Below are 18,379 nucleotides of genomic sequence, written 5' to 3' on the forward strand. Positions count from 1 at the left end.
TTGTACTTATATTTTTACTTAGAGCCTCATCTTATGAACACTAGCCAAGAATAAGGTTTACAGCCAGCATTTTCCTCCAACAGGGAACACCAGAAAAAACAGCTGTCTCAGATTGCAGAACTCAGCAAAGAACTGCATCCAATCTGAGTAGGCTGCACTTTAAGCTCTGAAATCTGACTTTCAAAGACAACTCCCAAGCCATTTTGGAAACCTACCTACAGTTCTTAATGTGTAAGTTAATATGTTCTATATATAGCTTTTACCTGAAGCGTTAAAGTAGAAGGAAGATGTGTCATTTTTTTTATTGGCCAAAAGACAGAAAAATATCACTCAAGTGTTATTCGGTTGTTGTTCTGTGTTAAAATTTTAAACAAAGATCTCAGATGAGCTGAACTGCAAACAATAACAGTCTGAAAAAAACTGCTTCTGTACATATTCTAAGAGTTAAATAATATTTGATTGGTTTGTCATTCAAATGCACATAAACAGTTTTATAAAAGGAAATTCATGGAAAAATTAGTGACTGGAGAAATTTCTGGCTCAAAGTTTCAGTTACAAACAAAAATGTACCAATAAAAATTCTAGTTTGGAAAAATGAAAATGTTATGGGTCCTCTCTATACAGTAAATTAATTGAACCACATGAAAGACTGAGCTTTTATATTAAGTTACAGAAGAAAAATTACTAAAAAAATGCCTCCCCTGTCCAACTTACAGGAAATTGGTATCCATCACTCCTTCTTGGCATTCAAGGAGAGGCGGACACAAAATGAGGGGAGAGGGCACCAAAAGTTGGAAAGTTACTAGTAAATGAAAAGAAAATTAAGTAAAAAATGCCACAGAAAAAATCCTGAAAACACAGGTTCATAACTTACACCACTCCACTAGCTAGACACTGATGTGACAGTCAGTTTTACTAACATAACAGTTCTTATTAAGCAATATCTTTGGTGTATTAAGCACAAACAAGTTTTCTTCTGAAATCAGGCATGTCTATATTCTTTTTGCCTCTCTATTCTATTTGAGCCCAGCCAAAGATAAATTCTACCCTCTACTTTCACGAGTTTCTGTATGTCCACTCTCTATCACTACATCAGACAGCTGCATGTTTCTTTCTCTCCCTCTCCTTAAATCTCCTTTGAAGACTCCAGTTCCAAAATGCAGTAGATTGTATTCACTGGCCTTCTGAACTGCCAGTGATACCCTTTTGAGGATAAAATATATTTTCTTAATCCTACAATAATGTGGGAACATCCAAATGTGAGTAGAGACAGAACGGCCATATTGGGTCACACCAAAGGTCCATCAAGCCCGTATCCTGTCCTCTGACAGTGGTGTATGGCATGTGCCTCAAAGGGAATGAACAGACAGGTGATCATCAAGTGATCCATGCCCTGTCACTCAATCCCAGCTTCTGGCAAACAGAGGCTAGGGAAACCATTCCTGCCCATCCTGGCTAATAGCCACTGATGGACCTATCTTCCATTAATCAATCTAGCTCCCTTTTGAAGCCCATTATAATACTGGCCTTCACAACACCCTCTGGAAAGGAGCTCCAGAGGTTGACAGTGTGTTGCGTGAAAAAGTACTTTCTTGTGTTTATTTTAAACCTGCTACCTATTAATTTCATTTGGTGGCCCTTGTTCTTGTATTATGAAAAGGAGTAAATAACACTTATTTACTTTCTCTATACCACTCATGATTTTATAGACCTCTATCATAGCCTCCCTTAGTCGCCTCTTTTCCAAACTGAAAAGTCCCAGTCTTATTAATCTCTCCTCATAAAGAAGTTGTTCTATACCCCTAGTCATTTCTGCTGCCCTTTTCTGAACCTTTTCCAATTCCAGTACATATTTTTTGAGATGGGGTGACCACATCTGCACGCAGTATTCAAGGTGTGGGCATGCTATGGATTTATATAGAGGCAATATGATATTTTCTGTCTTATTATCTATCCCTTTCTTGATGATTCCCAACATTCTGTTTGCTTTTTTGACTGCCGCTGCACATTGAGTGGATGATTTCAGAGAACTATCCACAATGACCCCAAGATCTCTTTCTTGAGTGGTAACAGCTAATTTAGACCCCATCATTGTATATGTATAGTTAGGATTATGTTTTCTAATGTGCATTACTTTGCATTTATCAACATTAAATTTCATCTGCCATTTTGTTGCCCAGTCACCCAGTTTTGTGAGACACCCAACAGCGGATGATATATAAGCAGATACTTTTAAGGTATTAGAAATGGTAAACAAACAAACAAAAGCAGCCCATCAAGTACTTAGACACTTCCTGTAAACAGATATATCTCCCATACTTTATGAAACACCTTGTTTTTGTCCACTATTTATAAGTCAGTTTGTTTGTGTGTGGGGGGGGGGAAGGATATAAACAGTGAAGTCCACATTTAAGACTTACCCATTGCAACTGCAAAGGCAATAGAAAAGAATTCCATCTGCCTATGTTTGAAATACAGACACAGGCAAAATGCCAAACCCTAGGCATGATCTTGGCACATATATTGCCACATATTTTTGTATTTTGTCTTGATGAACACAGCCTAGCCAATACATCCATCTGTCTATGTGAATGAAAATAGCTCCATGCAAACAAGATAGTAGAAAATATACATGCAAAATTTCTGTAAATCTGTTTTTTCCATAATTTACATTTGAGGTTTGTGAACTCATAACCTTAACAAAAAATAATTTCCACTATGCATTATCAAGTAAGAAGACTGGCTGCCTGATGAACAATGGACTATTGGCCAAATAAGATACAGTTGTAGCTTTAAGGAAAGTTACAGCAGTGAAATATATAAAATTTAAAAATATTTTAAAACAAAATATGCTGGCACTATTTAAACAGAAAAACAGCAGTACCCTTTCAGTGAAACAGAAAGCACTGAAATTGAATTGCTCTGATCTGTATCATAATTCAGCCTTGACCCTTGAGATCACAAGGCTAATACCACAAAATTTATCTGTCACAATAAATTTTAAAAAGCGAATGAAGAGTTGTTTGTAGTAGACAGAATGAAACAAAAGATAACACAGAGAGTGGGCAGTATGCTTGTGACAGTGACAGACAAATCTGCTGGAGATAGCTTGCTTCACTCCTCTGGGGCTGAAAATTTTGTCAACAGTTTATGCCTTAGTCTAATTACATCTGGAAACTTTTGGGAATACTCTACAAATATTTACACACAATGGAAGGCTGTTCTAATCTAAAGTACCTACATGAAGCGTTCAGACACAGCTCCACATTTCAGATTGTAAATTCTTTGAGGCAGTGTGACTGGGTGTATATATCTGGCTGAGATATATATTCCACCAAGCTGAGAAAGGGGTTACTGAAGTTCTTTGTAGGAGAGAAAAAATGCCTAACTCCACCAGCTGTCAGTCTTCAGGGAAGGCCTGACAGACGGGCACCATTAGGGAATTAAGTCTTTAAAAGGAAGCATTTGAGTTATATATGAGCTGCCCTTGTGTTGTCAGAGCTGCTGAAAACACTCAATTGCTTGTGGTAGAGAAAATTCTGGGGTTTTATGCATACAAAAAGTGTTGTGGGGAAAATTAAACCCAAATGACATGTTCTGTGACTGTCATTGCTGCCTTTTTGTTCAAAGCGAGAGAGAACATCACATCAGTCTGGAGCTGTAGAATATCTATTGAATAAATATTGTTCTATTTGGTAGAGCCACATATTTACTCAAATTAAATATTTAATTCTCATACTTAAATATTGGTCTTATATAACTGAAGAGTTCAACATTCTATGCTGAATGAAACATAGGTGAACAGTTATACTACTGCATGTTCTAAAACTACATGCAATATATTAACTTTGTACAAATTACAGAAATATTTACAGGGTAATGAAGACTTTTACTTTACAGCATAAAACAGTAAATGCAGCAGCCATTATGTGATTTCTTTTAGATGCCATATCATACAATACATGAGTCTGGCATAAATTTGTACTGTCTCAGAGATATTTGTGAATCTCTCCTTGTCAGCTGTGTTGTATTCTTCAACGCAAAGTTAACTAGGAAGTGCTAGCTTACTTTCCATTTACCAAAAAAAAGTTATTTTCTAGTTAGGCCTATGGAGGAATTTGTAAACCAAAAACTGGAAGTTATACATTTTTAACTCAGTAACAACAGAAATTGCTTTACAATACAGAAAGCCTGATACCAATTTTAATTTTTCACTTATTGAAAAAATAAAGATTAACATACCATGGATACGTTAGGAGACTGGCAATGGAATAAAGAGCCTCCCACTTCCAGGACAACAGTTTGAATCCAGCCTGGCTTGGTAGTAACATGAAATTCATACAAAGTGCTGGCTGTTCAGTGATCTGTGCAAAGTGAGTGGATAGTCGTAGTCTTATTCTTTTTAGATGCTAGGGTGACCAGATGTCCCGATTTTATAGGGACAGTCACAATTTTTGGGTCTTTTTCTTATATAGGCTCCTATTAGCTCCGTCCTGATTTTTCACACTTGCTGTCTGGTCACCCTATTAGACGGCACATACAATCACCACATTTGGCAACTTGATAAGTAGTTTCAGCAGAGAGGCCAGGGACTGACAGGCATGGGGACTAACTACCTCTCAGTTTGCTATTACCATCTGTGAGCATTAAAAGTTCACTTTAAAATACTAAATATTCTGTACGGACAAAGATCATCTAAATTACAAATGACAAATGCTTTATCTTGCAAAAATCTATTTTAATTTGTCTTGCCCACAGTTGTACAAATAATAAATATAGCGTAGTGAAACTGTTGAGAAACTAATACTACTGGGATGAAATTCACCCCAGTTCAGAGACCTTCACACCACTTAAGCCCTTGGGCTCGGATTTTCACTGATAGCCAATAGGAGTTGGGCACTTTACTCAATGAGGCCCCTTTGACTACCCCAGCTTTAATGTTGCCCATGAGTCCAAAGGGCCTTGCACAGGGTTCCTCTGCACTGATTTCGCATTTCACTCTCTGCAATTAAGTATAATAGTTTGAAATCTCTTCTGAGAGAGAAATCATCACTGGTTCAAAGTTGCAACTATGGAAACTGTACTTTGTAGCTATTTTCCATTGGTGAGATAGAAGTGCTCTGATCACAGCAGCCTGAGAAGTAAATGTGATTTGCTTCCAGCTGTTCTAATTAAAAGCCTTCACAGCAGTATTCGAAAGAAAAAGAAATACTACTTCTCAAAGAGTATGGGAAAGGCCCTTGCACTGTAGGTCAAAGTTCCCTCTCACTATAAAATCCTTTTTTTTGGTGGGGGTGTAAAAATAAGTTGCAATGATGAGCAGACAAGCACTATCATCAAAAAGCATAATGTTGAAAAGCAATGGTTCAAACTCAGTACAAAGCAATAAAACTAGTCTGGGTTCTTTATGTTACTTATTTAATTATTGACTAGGTTGGCAGGTGATAACTAGGTTATATAAACAAAGACTTTAAAAAAACAATTCAAACAAATAATAAAGTGTCTGGCATTAACTAGAAATATAGTTAAGTTACAAACTCCCCACAGAAAATAAAAATATAAGTCTTATGTCAATATAATTCTGTAATAAAGGAATGTTTGCTAAATGTGATTAAAATCACGAAGCTTGCCAAGAAATACCTGTCATTTACCAGGTGTCACTATTGTTCTAGGAGTAGTTTTCTTATGATTTTCAGATATATTCCTTCTACTACCTACCTATAAAAATCTACCTGTTTAGAAAAGCTAACTATCTCCAGCACATTACAGAGTAGAGCAAAGCATGTAATACATGGCAGAAAATAGACAAGAATAGATGCACCATTGTGTGTCACACTGGCGTGTTTAAAAAAAAAAGAAAAAAAGAATCCCATACCAGAGCACAACTGGCAGTGTTTAAGACGACTTCATTTAAATTTAATATAAGGACATATATCATATTTCTAACATATTTTTAGCACAACTTAGAGCTTAAATTGAGCTTTTACTTACAAAGGTCACAGAAAGTGTCTAGGAAGGAAAAAAATGGAAAGGGAAAACACATAATTCTTGATGCGTAAGTCAAGTCTATTTGTTCCTATGTACATTGGAGAGATTGTTCAAAATCCATTCCCCTCTGGGGAACCCTGACCACTGTAATTGCTGCCAAGGTCAAGGAGACCTAGAATGACTTGTTAAATAAGCACTGGAAAGGCAAGTTAGGGCAGATTCAAGAGAGTTTTAACCTGTGCATCAACATTTTTCTAAGTCATAAAATTCTACAGAACAGAATACATATGACATTACTTACTTAGGTCTGTTTGACCTCTTTTCCTGCTTTCAAACTTCAGCACAGCCTCTTCCACAATTGGCAGCTTTCCTTTTCCTAAGCCCAGATGCACAACAAATTTCAGAAGGGAGAACACTGAATTTTCATAATTAGAATGAGAGCTGCATGGCATCATTCTTGACATTCAAATACTGTACAAAACTAGGATACACAGTGTTGAAGGGCAAAGAAAAAGCCTATAGTAATTTTACTTCCTCACAATTTTGGATGTATATTTTGTGTAATTAATTAACTTTTATTATCATTTATTGATTTTAGCTAAACCATCCAAATTTTGACTCATGGGCTATACAGTGAATACAGGTTCAGTCTCTAGGCCACATCTGTTAGCAAACTGCTGTTAACAGAAAGCAGATTTATTTAGTTTGGATGGGGATGTGCTGCGTAGGCCCCCAATGGATTCCAGTAATAAGCCTGTGGTGGGAGAACTATAGATAGCTGCAATGATGGAGTCTGATTCAGTATTAAATTGCCATGGGATAAGAGGTCCCCCCCTCAATCTTAAATTCCTTTAAAGCCATCAGTACCCTTTTGTACCTCCTTTAAAAAACAGGCTTGCTGGTGTTCAGAATGGGATTTTCATAGCCACTAAGCATGATCCACAGTAAGTCCAAACTTCACTTCAATGCCAGGCAGCAGCAAAAACAAAGCAATGAGTTGGAGCTTGAGATAGGAAGGATAGGCTCTCTCGTGCATGAATATTTCCAATGCTTCCTGGTTTCGGGTAGGAAAGAGACTATTCTCTCACTATTTCCTGCCCAGCTAAAACCAGGAAGAGGCCAGTAAAGTTACCCATTCAGGATTTGATACAGGAGTTTACCAACATTTTCATTTTATCTGAACCAGACTACTCCTAATAATGTGTAATAGGCAATAGTGAGACCATGATGGGGGCGGGGGGTGGAGGGGGGAGGAAGGCTCAAGGCTCACATCCCTCTAAAGTCTCCCCTCCTCACCAATGACTGGATGGAAGATTGTGTAACAATTCCTCAAGTGAAAAAAAACAGGAGTACTTGTGGCACCTTAAAGACTAACAAATTTATTTAAGCATGAGCTTTTGTGAGCTACAGCTCACTTCTTCGGATGCAACTTCCTCAAGTGGTAAGAGCTCACAGCAACCAGCAAGGTGACCAACCCGCTTCCCCCCCCAAAAAAAACCTGGACCAGAACCAGAACACAGCAGAGGAAGTCAAAGGAAAAATTAGGACTGATTACGAAGAGGGTAGTAGCAAACCGTCTCCCACAACATCTGAACTTGTCAACTGACCAAAGCTCCAATCTAGCATAAGGCTGGGCCATGGCAGTGATACACAACCTCCTCATAGCGGCAGACAGAAATGAAAAAAAATCACCATTCCTACTTCTCCATCTTTCAGGTGCTTTTGATACTGTTGATTGCAAGTATTGATGACCCATATATATCCTGACAGGAATCAACTGAACTGTGCTTAACTGCCTTCACCAGTTTCTTTCCAATAAATCCCAAGAAATCGTGATGGACAACTGGTCATTGTCCTCAAAAACTCTCTCTCATATCGAGTCCTGAAAGGGTTAGTCCCGTCACCATTCTTATTCAACAACTTTGTACATCCATTTGGGGGCAATAACAAGACAACGTATGAGCCAGATGTCAGCAGAACAAAAATAGCATACAGCTCATCAACCAGCTGTATCAACCAAAAAATCCTGCTGTAGCCTAGATATTGCAGTGTTTGGGGAAAACAAAACAACAACACACCAACCTCCTCCCCCCAAAAGCTGGATGAAGAAATGGAGGTTATTTACCTGCAAATGGAGGTTCTTCAAAATGTGTGGTCAGTATCTTTAGTCACATGTAGGCATGCATGCACTCCATGTGCTTGAGACCAGAGATTTCTAGCTAGTAGTGTCCATTGGACCGTCCCCATGTGGTTGTCCTCCTTGCGCTCTGAACCAAAGGTGTAAGGGGTGGAGTGGACTGACTTCTCCAGTTACTCTTCTTACTGCAAATCAGAAAGATCCAAAAGAGGAGGGGAAGGACGGTAGGTAGTGGAATACACATAGGAATCGCACATCTTGAAGAACCTCTGGTTTACAGGTAAGTAACCTCCATTTCTTCGACTGCTCACCCCTGTGCGTATTCCACAAGTGGGTAATTGGTAACTGGAATTCAAAAAGGAGGTAGGTGTAAGGATACAGTTGATATAGATGTTTGTTATACTGCTGTCCTAATAGCTGCATCTGCAGAATAGGCCTGGACTAAAGTGTAATGTTTTGTGAATTTGCAGATGGAGCTCCAGTTAGCCTCTCGCCCCCATCCAGTGGAGGAATACACACCAATTGATAAAGAATGATGCAACCGGAGATACATTTAGTCTCTGAGCACATACTTGTCCTCACAATCGCTCCACTATAGCAATAAATAATCTTGGTGATTTTATCCATTTCATTCTTTGCAGTTAAAATTCCAAAGCCCATCTGACATCGAGAGAGTGAAGTCTCCTCTACTCATTGTCAGTGTGAAGTTTTGGAAAGAATACTGATAAGTGAACACATTGATTCATATGAAATTTGGAAATAACCTTGTGGATCAATTTAAGGTGGAGCAGAAGGTGAAATATGGTGTATGGTTAGTCAGCCATGAGGGCTCTTAGTTCACTCACCCTTCTGGATGATGTGATGGCGACTAGGAAGGTGACGTTCATGGAGAGTTGGGACATTGAACATGGGGCCAGTGGTTCAAATGGTTGATAGTACAAGTTGAGGTGCCATCATGGTGTAGGCTTTACAAGACCTTTCAGGAATCTAACTGTTATGTGAGTAAAAACAGAGTAGCTTTCTACCAGAGCACAGAAAACACTGATAGCTTCTAGGTGGATGCACAGTGAATTAATAGAAACTCCTGAAGTCCTCAGGGACGGGAGATAGTCTAAAACAGCAGGGATATCTGCTGATTCTAGGGATAGCTTATTATGTTGTGTCCGTTTAGCCAGAAAGCATGTGCTAGCAGTCTTTCCTAGTTTGACTGAGAATAGACTGAATGGCCTCTGAGCATGAATGTTCTAGGTCTGATGACCATCCAAATATCACAACGTGAGGTGAAGAGGGTTGGGACTGGGGTGTCTAATCTTGCCATTCTTGTGAGTTACTACATCTGTGAAGGGTTGGATGCTGATAAGAGAACAGGCTGACATCCACAAAAGGTCCAGAAATCAGAACTGTCTGGGCCAATTACAATAAACTCACCTCTGTCATAGCAAATCTTTCATAGACCTTGTGGTAGTAGAGGGATGGAAGGGAAGGCAAATCTGAGGTGGTGTGGTCCAGGGTAACAGAAGGGCATCAGCCCCAGCTCAGAACAAATTTGGAGCAATATAAAAGGTGAACTTCTTGTTCGTCTGGGAAGTAAACAGGTTCCAGGATGGTGTTCCCTACTGGGTGAAGATTTCATACACAATTCCATCCTGAGTCTCCTGCTCATGGTCTCTGGAGAGGTGCCTGCTGAGATTACCTACCAGGTGCACAAAACACTCTGGTGGACATGTAGCAGAGAGAGTGTTATGTGGTTTCCGATGCACCAGCTCCATAAACTGACTGCCTCTATACCAAAAGGAAGGGATTTTGCTCCACCTTATATATGCAGAATACATTTGTCATGTTATCTGACATTGTCTGGACATGGCAGGACTGAATAAGTGGAAGGAATGTACAGCAGGTTAGGCAGACTGCCTTCAACTCTAGTAGACTGATAGGCATCCTGACCTCCTGAGAAATCCAAGTGCCTTGCATGGTTTGACTGTCCATGTGAACGCCCCATCCAATAAGAGATGAGCCTGTGACAATGGTCATGTTGGCCTAAGGAAAGGAAACCCCACATACACTTGTTCCAAGTTCATCCAACAGACCATACAAGTCGTGAGCTGGGTGGGATTTGTTAGCTTAGTATTCATGTTCATAGAATCATAGACTATTAGGGTTGGAAGAGACCTCAGGAGGTCATCTAGTCCAATACCCTGCTCTAAGCAGGACCAACACCAACTAAATCATCCCAGCCAAGGCTTTGTCAAGCCAGTCCTTAAAAACCTCTAAGGATGGAGATTCTACCACTTCCATAGGTAACCCATTCCAGTGCTTCACCACCCTCCTAGTGAAATAATGTTTTCTAATATCCAACCTAGACCTCCCACACTGCAACTTGAGACCATTGCTTCTTGTTCTGTAATCTGTCACCACTGAACAGCCTCTATGGAACCCCACTTCAGGTAGCTGAAGGCTGTTATCAAATCCCCCCTCACTTCTCTTCTGCAGACTAAATAATCCCAGTTCCCTCAGCCTCTCCCTGTAAGTCATGTGCTCCAGCCCCCTAATCATTTTCGTTGCCCTCTGCTGGACTCTGCAATTTGTCAACATTCCTTTTGTAGTGGGGGGGGGGCGCCAAAACTGGATGCAATACTCCAGGTCTGACCTCACCAGTGTCGAATAGAGGGGAATAATCACTTCCCTCGATTTGCTGGCAATACTCCTAACTAATACAGCCCAATATGTTGTTGGCCTTCTTGGCAACAAGGGCACACAGCTGACCCATATCCAGCTTCTCGTCCACTGTAATCCCCGGGTCCTTTTCTACAGAACTGCTGCTTAGCCAGTCGGTCCCCAGCCTGTAGCAGTGCATGGAATTCTTCCTTCTTAAGTGCAGGACTCTGCACTTTTCCTTGTTGAACCTCAGATTTCTTTTGGCCCAATCCTCCAGCATATCTACCTCTCCCCCCAACTTAGTTTCATCTGTGAACTTGCTGAGGGTGCAATTAATCCCATCATCCAGATCATTAATAAAGATGTTGAACAAAACCGGCCCCAGGACCAACCCCTGGGGCACTCCGCTTGATACTGGCTGCCAATTAGACATCGATCACTACCAGTTGAGCCCAACAATCTAGCCAGCTTTCTATCCACCTTATAGTCCATTCATCCAATCCAGACTTTTTTAATTTGCTGGCAAGAATATTGTGGGAGACTGTATCAAAAGCTTTGCTAAAATCAAGATAAATCACATCCACCACTTTCCCTCTATCCGCACAGCCAGTTATCTCATCATAGAAGGCAGTCAGGTTAGTCAGGCATGACTTGCCCTTGGTGAATCCATGTTGACTGTTCCTGATCACGTTCCTCTCCTCCAAGTGCTTCAAAATGGATTCCTTGAGTACCTGCTCCATGATTTTGTTGGGGACTGAAGTGAGGCTGACCGGTCTGTAGTTCCCTGGGTCCTCTTTCTTCCCTTTTTAAAATATGGGCATTATATTTGCTTTTTTCCAATCATCCGGGACCTCCCCCGATCGCCACGAGTTTTCAAAGATAATGGCCAATGGCTCTACAATCACATCAGTCAACTCCCTCAGCACCCTTGGATGCATTCGATCTAGTCCCATGGACTTGTGCACGTCCAGCTTTTCTAAATAGTCCTTAACCTGTTCTTTCACTACTGAGGGCTGCTCACCTCCTCCCCATACAGTGTTGTCCAGTGCAGCAGTCTGTTGTCTCAGTCTGGTGAGTAAACAGACCAGAGCAAGCCTGTAGGTGTCAGAGGTGGAGCCTGGCAAACAGAATTACATAAGTACATGAGGCTATTCAGCCTAGTGGGGAAAGACAGACCTTGGCAGTAGTCAGAGATCTGAGAGTAACTCATCTTATCAAGCTGTTCATGGCCTGGAATCTTTCGATACAAAGATAGGCCCTTGCTGAAGTCAAATCTAGGGTCACTTCTATAACGTCTATGGTCTTTGTGAAAGTCAAAGTGGACGTTTCTTTGTTGACACAGAGTCCCAAGGATATCAGAAGATGGAGCAAGAACATCCAACTGGACCTCCTGGCTGGATTGGTTCATCAGGAGCCAATCGTCCAGGTATGAGAAGATGGTGTAACCATGCCATCTCATTTGAAGGACCACCTCAGAGAAGACCTTTGTGAAGACCCTGGATGCCATTGCTTCTAAAACAGAAGTTCTCTTAATTGGTAGTGTTCCTGTCCTTCTGTAAATCTGAAGAACTTTCTGTGTGATGGAGGAACGTACACATGAAAGTAATCAACCTTCATATCAAGAGCCATGAACCATGTGTCCTCCTACAGGGAGGGGATTATTGATGCCAATGTGACCATTCAGAATTTGATGTGACTAAAAGTATTTAATTGCCAAAAGGTTGAGAATGGGTATCCATCATCAATTTTTCTTGGGAACTATGAAATATAGGGAGTAGAAATCTTTCCATTGGTGCTGGGGTGGCACTTCCTATGTGGCCTCTCACTGGAGGAGAAAGCCTCCTGATGGAGAATCTTCTCAGAGTGGTCCCTGAAGAGGGGTCAAGAAAAATCTACCGAGCAGCCAAAGTGGATGACCTCTAATAACTGCTTGTCTGTTTTAATGCCTTCTAATTGTGGGTGGAGAGAATGAGGTGGTAACCAAAGATTTGAGGGGCAACAGAGAATAGCATCAATAAGGGTGGGCAGTTCTCAATCACCCTATCAAAGATAATCCTTGAATAGTGGATGGAGCTGAGTAGGTGCACTTGATGTAGAGGGAGCTGTAGACCTGGGCCAACGCTACAAAGACACGCTGAAAGCGCATCTTAAGAAAGCTGATGTGGACATCACAAACTGGGAAGAGCAAGCCATCAACCGGTCCCAATGGCGCCATATCCTCTGTCATAAATATAAAGGAAAGAGTAGCATAAAATCCCTCCTTGGCAGTTGTACTGAATCGCTTTACCTGTAAGGGGGTAAGAAACTCAATTAACATAGTTGGCACCTGTCCAGAAGGATCAATAAGAAAAGAAGATACTTTCAAATCTGGGGGGGCGAGGTTTTGTTTGTCCTCTCTTTCTTTGTTCCCTCTCCGGACGGACAGAGACACCAGGCAGGTACAATATCTCTTGAAAACATACCTGAAATGATCCGTCTAAGACTGCAAAAATTATAAGTAAGGCAAGGAAATGAGTTAGGTTATCTTTTGTTTTAGCTTGTGAATTTTCTCTATACTAAGAGGTAGTTTTATCCTGTTTTTGTAACTGTGAAGCTGAATACAGAAGGGAGTCCTCTGTGTTTTAAATCTTATTACCCTGTAAAGTTACCTTCCATCCTGATTTTGCAGGTGTGATTCTTTTACATTTTCTTTATGATAAAGTTCTTCTTTTAAGAACCTGGTTGATTTTAGTGTCCTAAAGATAAAGGGTCCGGTCTGTACTTACATTAAAGGCAATTGGTTGGTATATTATTGTCAAGCCTCCCCAGGAAAACGAGTGAAGGGGCTTGGGGGGATATTTTGGGGGAATAGAGATTCCAAGTGACCCGTCCCTGAATTTTTGTTTAAATCACTTGGTGGTGGCAGCAATACCGTCCAAGGACAAGGAAAGGAATTTGTGCCTTGGGGAAGCTTTTAACCTACGCTGGTAGAATATAAGCTTAAGGGGTCTTTCATGCAGGTCCCCACATCTGTACCCCAGAGTTCAGAGTGGGGAGGGAACCCTGACATCCTCCATCAGGCAGTGGCCTGCTTTGAGGAGAAGCACCTTGGCCTTGAAGCTGAAAAGAGAGAGGAGGAGGAAGGAAAAAAATAATTTTCTCCCAGCAGGCAGCTGGCCTGCCACAAAATGTCTGTACATTTCAAGTGGCTTTGCAGCTCCAGGATCAGACATCTCAGGACCCATATGTAAATATGTGGTCAGAGATCATCCTCAAATCGAGGGATTGCCCATCATCAAATGTGGGCCTTTGTGTCCTCTGGAGTTTACATGGCAGTTCAAAGGGACACTGGTGGTAGAATGGTTGAGGAGGCGGTCTCGGCTTGTACACCTGTTTGTGGTGTTTTCTCTTTTGACCTTGGGTATAAATGCCCAGGGAGTGGAGAACTGTCTTAGAGTCTTTTAGCCAGTGTAAAGATTCATTAGTCTTTTTGTTGAAAAAATTAGACTCAAAGGGTATTCAGAATCTCCCTGGGGAGACCTGAGAACTGGAGCCAAAACTCTCATCTCATAACTACTGCCATAGCTATCCCTCTAGATGAGATATCAGCAGCATCCACTCCAGACTGAAGCGAACTTCTGGTCACCAGTTCGCCTTCTTCAATGAGGGCTTAAATTGGGCTCTGTTGTCTTGAGTTAGTATGTCCTTAAAATCCAAGAATTTGGTGTAGTTGGTGAAATCATATTTTGCTATCAAGGCCTGTGAGTTAGCAATTCTGACCTGATGGCTGGTGGCCTTCTTCTGCACAAGGTCAAGGCATTCAGAGCCCTTGTCTACAGGTGTTGCCTTGGGATGCTGTAGCCTGGATCTGTTGGTGGCTGCTTTATACCACCACTGCTGAGTGTGCAGAGAGGAACTCTGTTCCTCTGGCCAGTACAAATAGCACCTCTCAGCCTTTTTCAGGTTGGGGGTGCAGGAGGCAAACTACGCTGGCTGGTTCCATGATGGCCATTTACTGGGAGGGCCATTTGGCTGGGAGTGAAAGATTGCAAGATGTCAAAGAGCCTATGTTGAGTAGTGGGGATGGTGAAAGTGGGATGATTGCCTCATCTGGTGAGGATGAAGATGTTACAGGACCTGTGCCAGCTCTTTCTTCTCTCTTGTACTCCAACAAGTTGATTGCTGTCATCTAGGAGAGGTCTGGTGGATCCAGGGTGTCTAGACCCAATAGGTTAAGTATGAAGGGTCGATTGGTTCAGGTGGACCCCAGGGCACTAGGTACCCTGAGTCCCCTGGATAGTCATATCTGGTTGGAGGATGGAAGCCAGGCCTTCTAAAGTCTGTGTCCTAACTAACCTCCCTAAGTGGTAGTGATGGCTTGTCTGGAGAGAAAGCAGGCTCATCTGAAGCCTATGAGTCAACCGTAGAGAAAGTAGATTCTGGAGCTGTCGATACTGATGGGTGAATACTCCAACTTGTGAACTGGATAGGGCAGCATCCCCATCTCCTCAAGATGGTTTCTCCTCTGGTGTCAAAACATCTCTCAGGAAGGTCAGACATGGTGGAATCCCTTCTGTTAGAGGCAGATCTGGAAGAGGATTTGTCCTTGTTTTGTGAGAGTGCCCTTTACTCTCATGAGAAGCCTTAGTTAATGATTCCTTGGACTCAGCAGCTCTGGCTCCAGCTCCTGAGCTTGTGCTTGGAGGGAAATTGCTTGTCATTTGAGGCCAATGTATAGAGGGTTCTCCCTGGCCCAAATCTGACTGAGGTCTCATGGCCTTCTCTATAATGTATTTCCTCAGTCAGATCTCTCGTCCTTTGTGGATTCAGGGAGGGAAGGGGCTGCAGATGCAGCACTAAGTGAACCTCTCTGAGGCAAAAGTTAAGTGCAAAGCAGACTGCGAAGAGCTACAAAGGGATCACACAAAACTGGATGACTCGGCAACAAAATGGCAGATGAAAATCGATATAAATAAATGCAAAGTAATGCACATTGCAAAACATAATCCCAACTATATATCTAAAATGATGAGGTCTAAATTAGCTGTTACCACTCAAGAAAGATCTTGGAGTCATTGTGGATAGTTCTCTGAAAACATCCACTCAATGCGCAGTGGCAGTCAAAAAAGCAAACAGAGTGTTGGGAATCATTAAGAAAGGGATAGACAATAAAACAGAAAATATCATATTGCCTCTATATAAATCCATGGTATGTCTACATCTTGAATATTGCGTGCAGATGTGGTTGCCCCATCTCAAAAAAGATGTATTGGAATTGGAAAAGTTTCAGAAAAGGACAACAAAAATGATTAGGCGTATGGAACAGCTTCCATATGAGGAGAGATTAGTAAGACTGGGACTTTTCATCTTGGAAAAGAGACAATTAAGGGGGGATATGATAGAGGTCTATAAAATCATGAGTGGTATAGAGAAAGTAAATAAGGAAGTGTTATTTACTCCTTCTCATAATACAAGAACTAGGGGTCACCAAATGAAAAGAATAGGCAGTGGGTTTAAATTAAACAAAAGGAGGTATTTCTTCACCCAACACACAACAAGAACTCAAATTCATGGAGGATAGGTCCATCAACGGCTTCTGTCTGCCAGAAGCTGAGAATGGACAACAGGGAATGGATCACTTGATGATGACCTGTTCTGTTCATTCCCTGTAGAGCACCTGGCACTGGTCACTGTTGGAAGGTAGTATACTGGGCTAGATGGACCTTTGGTCTGACCCAGTATGGCCGTTTTTATATTCTAACAGAGCCAGTTCCGGTGTTCGTCACTCATAGAGAAGGAGCAGGAGATACAGTTCTTAAAACCCAGGATTCTGGAACATAATCCTTGGCCACAGAGTAAGGCTTCCCGAGACAAGAAGAAACTAAGCTATACTAACTATATTAGAACACTCGACCTTCAATAAGACTAAACTGTGTACGATTATATTTACAGGTTCTGAAGAAGAAACATGAAGGTATCTTCAGACACAGAGGATTCCAACTCATGCCATGTGTCAGCAAGACGGAACTGGAGAGGTATCAGTCTTAACAATCCATTATGTCCTTGGTTCAGGGCATGAGGAGGGAAAGTGCACAAGTGGTCATCAGCAGACACTGTTTGTTAAAATTCTCCAGTCTCAGGCGAGCGGAGAGCATGCATACCTAATGTGTGGAATACACACTGGAACCATCACTCAAAGAACTACTAGTTAAACCTGAACTCCATCTACACTGAAGTGATGTGGAAGACAGAAGTATTTCAAAGGATTGGCAAACATTACCATCTTGCCTTTCTTCTATTTCTCCACCAGTAGCCAAGGAAATACATAATTTAGGGGCCATGCTCACTCACCTCATTACTAATTCTGGACAGCTAGGTAGTAAGTTACTGCTTACGGACTAGGCTAGTGAGAAACATTAGGTCAGTGTTCTATGAGATGACCAAGCTACAAGGGTCTGTGAATAATCTCTAAATGCCACAGCACTGCTACTCTGCACCTCCCTTTTTCTCCATAGAGCTCTCCAGCCACCAGTTCATTTACTTGGCTAGGAACAGGATCTGACCATTCCTATTTAAATCTGACTTGCTTTATTTGTTCTATCCCAAATTTCTCAAAGTCTTAAACTAGCAAATTTATACACCTGTTCTCTTTGGGAATTGGTCAAAGCCTGGGTTACACTTGCTTGGAAGGCTTGTGCTATTATTTATGTAACACTGAATGTATGCTAGGCACTTTACAAGCAAGTATGAACACAGAATCGTTGGCCCCAAAGAGTTTACAATCTTAAAAAAGTTCAGAGGTGAGGCACAGAATAGGAAGCACACGAAAAGCAAAAGGACTTCAGCAATGACGTTAAGCATGACTCTTGTTGGATCCATGTTGTGTATATAGCTCTATTTTGTCAACACTTTTTAAAGACAGAACTAGGCATCATGAAAGAAGTGTGTTTGAAAGGAGAAACTTGGAGAAGGCAAGACAGATAAAGTTAGGAAGGAAACGCTAAAGCATATGGGAACGGATGGAAAAAGGAGAAAACAGGAGAGTTGGAGAAGGAAACAAAGGGAATGGTGAGTCCTATCACTTGTATTAAGCAAACTGGACAATTGAGAACAGTACAAAGAGATCAGGTCAGAGAGATAACAGGAGGCTTAACTCCAGTCTTCATTTAAGACTGTAAAATACTCTTCGGCTATGTATACTGTATGTATGTGGTTTATGAAGGACAGCTAATCTCCTTAAAATGGGTTCCACCTAATGATGCTGGCTTTTGAAAGAAACAAAATAGAGCCTTGGATATGCTCTTCAACTACCATCTATATATTAAGACTCATTAAGAACTGTTCTAATGCCATTCTTCTATGTCCATAAAAGGAGGAAGAAACTGCATTCCAGAATTAACGAATGACAGCTATGCAAACAGACTTACTCAGAGATAGAGGGCTACATGCACACATCAACTCAATGGTACTGCATCTTCTCACAGCAAATCTGAATTTGACCCAAAATGCTGAAGTAGAAAATAAAGCTATTTTCAACGTGAAGACTTGTTCTATTAGATATCATGAATTTATTTCAAGTCAAAATAAGGATCACCATTCTCAGAATAAAAAGTAACCTTT

At 41.2% G+C, this 18,379-nt stretch overlaps 1 long non-coding RNA gene across 1 annotated transcript; it reads left to right on the plus strand.

Annotated features, from left to right (window-relative positions):
- Positions 1-200: 200 nt before the first annotated feature.
- LOC120406311 lies at positions 201-18,168 on the plus strand. The gene is made up of 3 exons (XR_005599218.1): positions 201-231; positions 16,712-16,794; positions 18,132-18,168. It is a non-coding gene; the product is annotated as an uncharacterized LOC120406311 (long non-coding RNA).
- Positions 18,169-18,379: the final 211 nt, after the last annotated feature.

The sequence above is a fragment of the Mauremys reevesii genome, linkage group 1, assembly GCF_016161935.1.
Source record: "Mauremys reevesii isolate NIE-2019 linkage group 1, ASM1616193v1, whole genome shotgun sequence".
NCBI lineage: Eukaryota > Metazoa > Chordata > Testudines > Geoemydidae > Mauremys > Mauremys reevesii.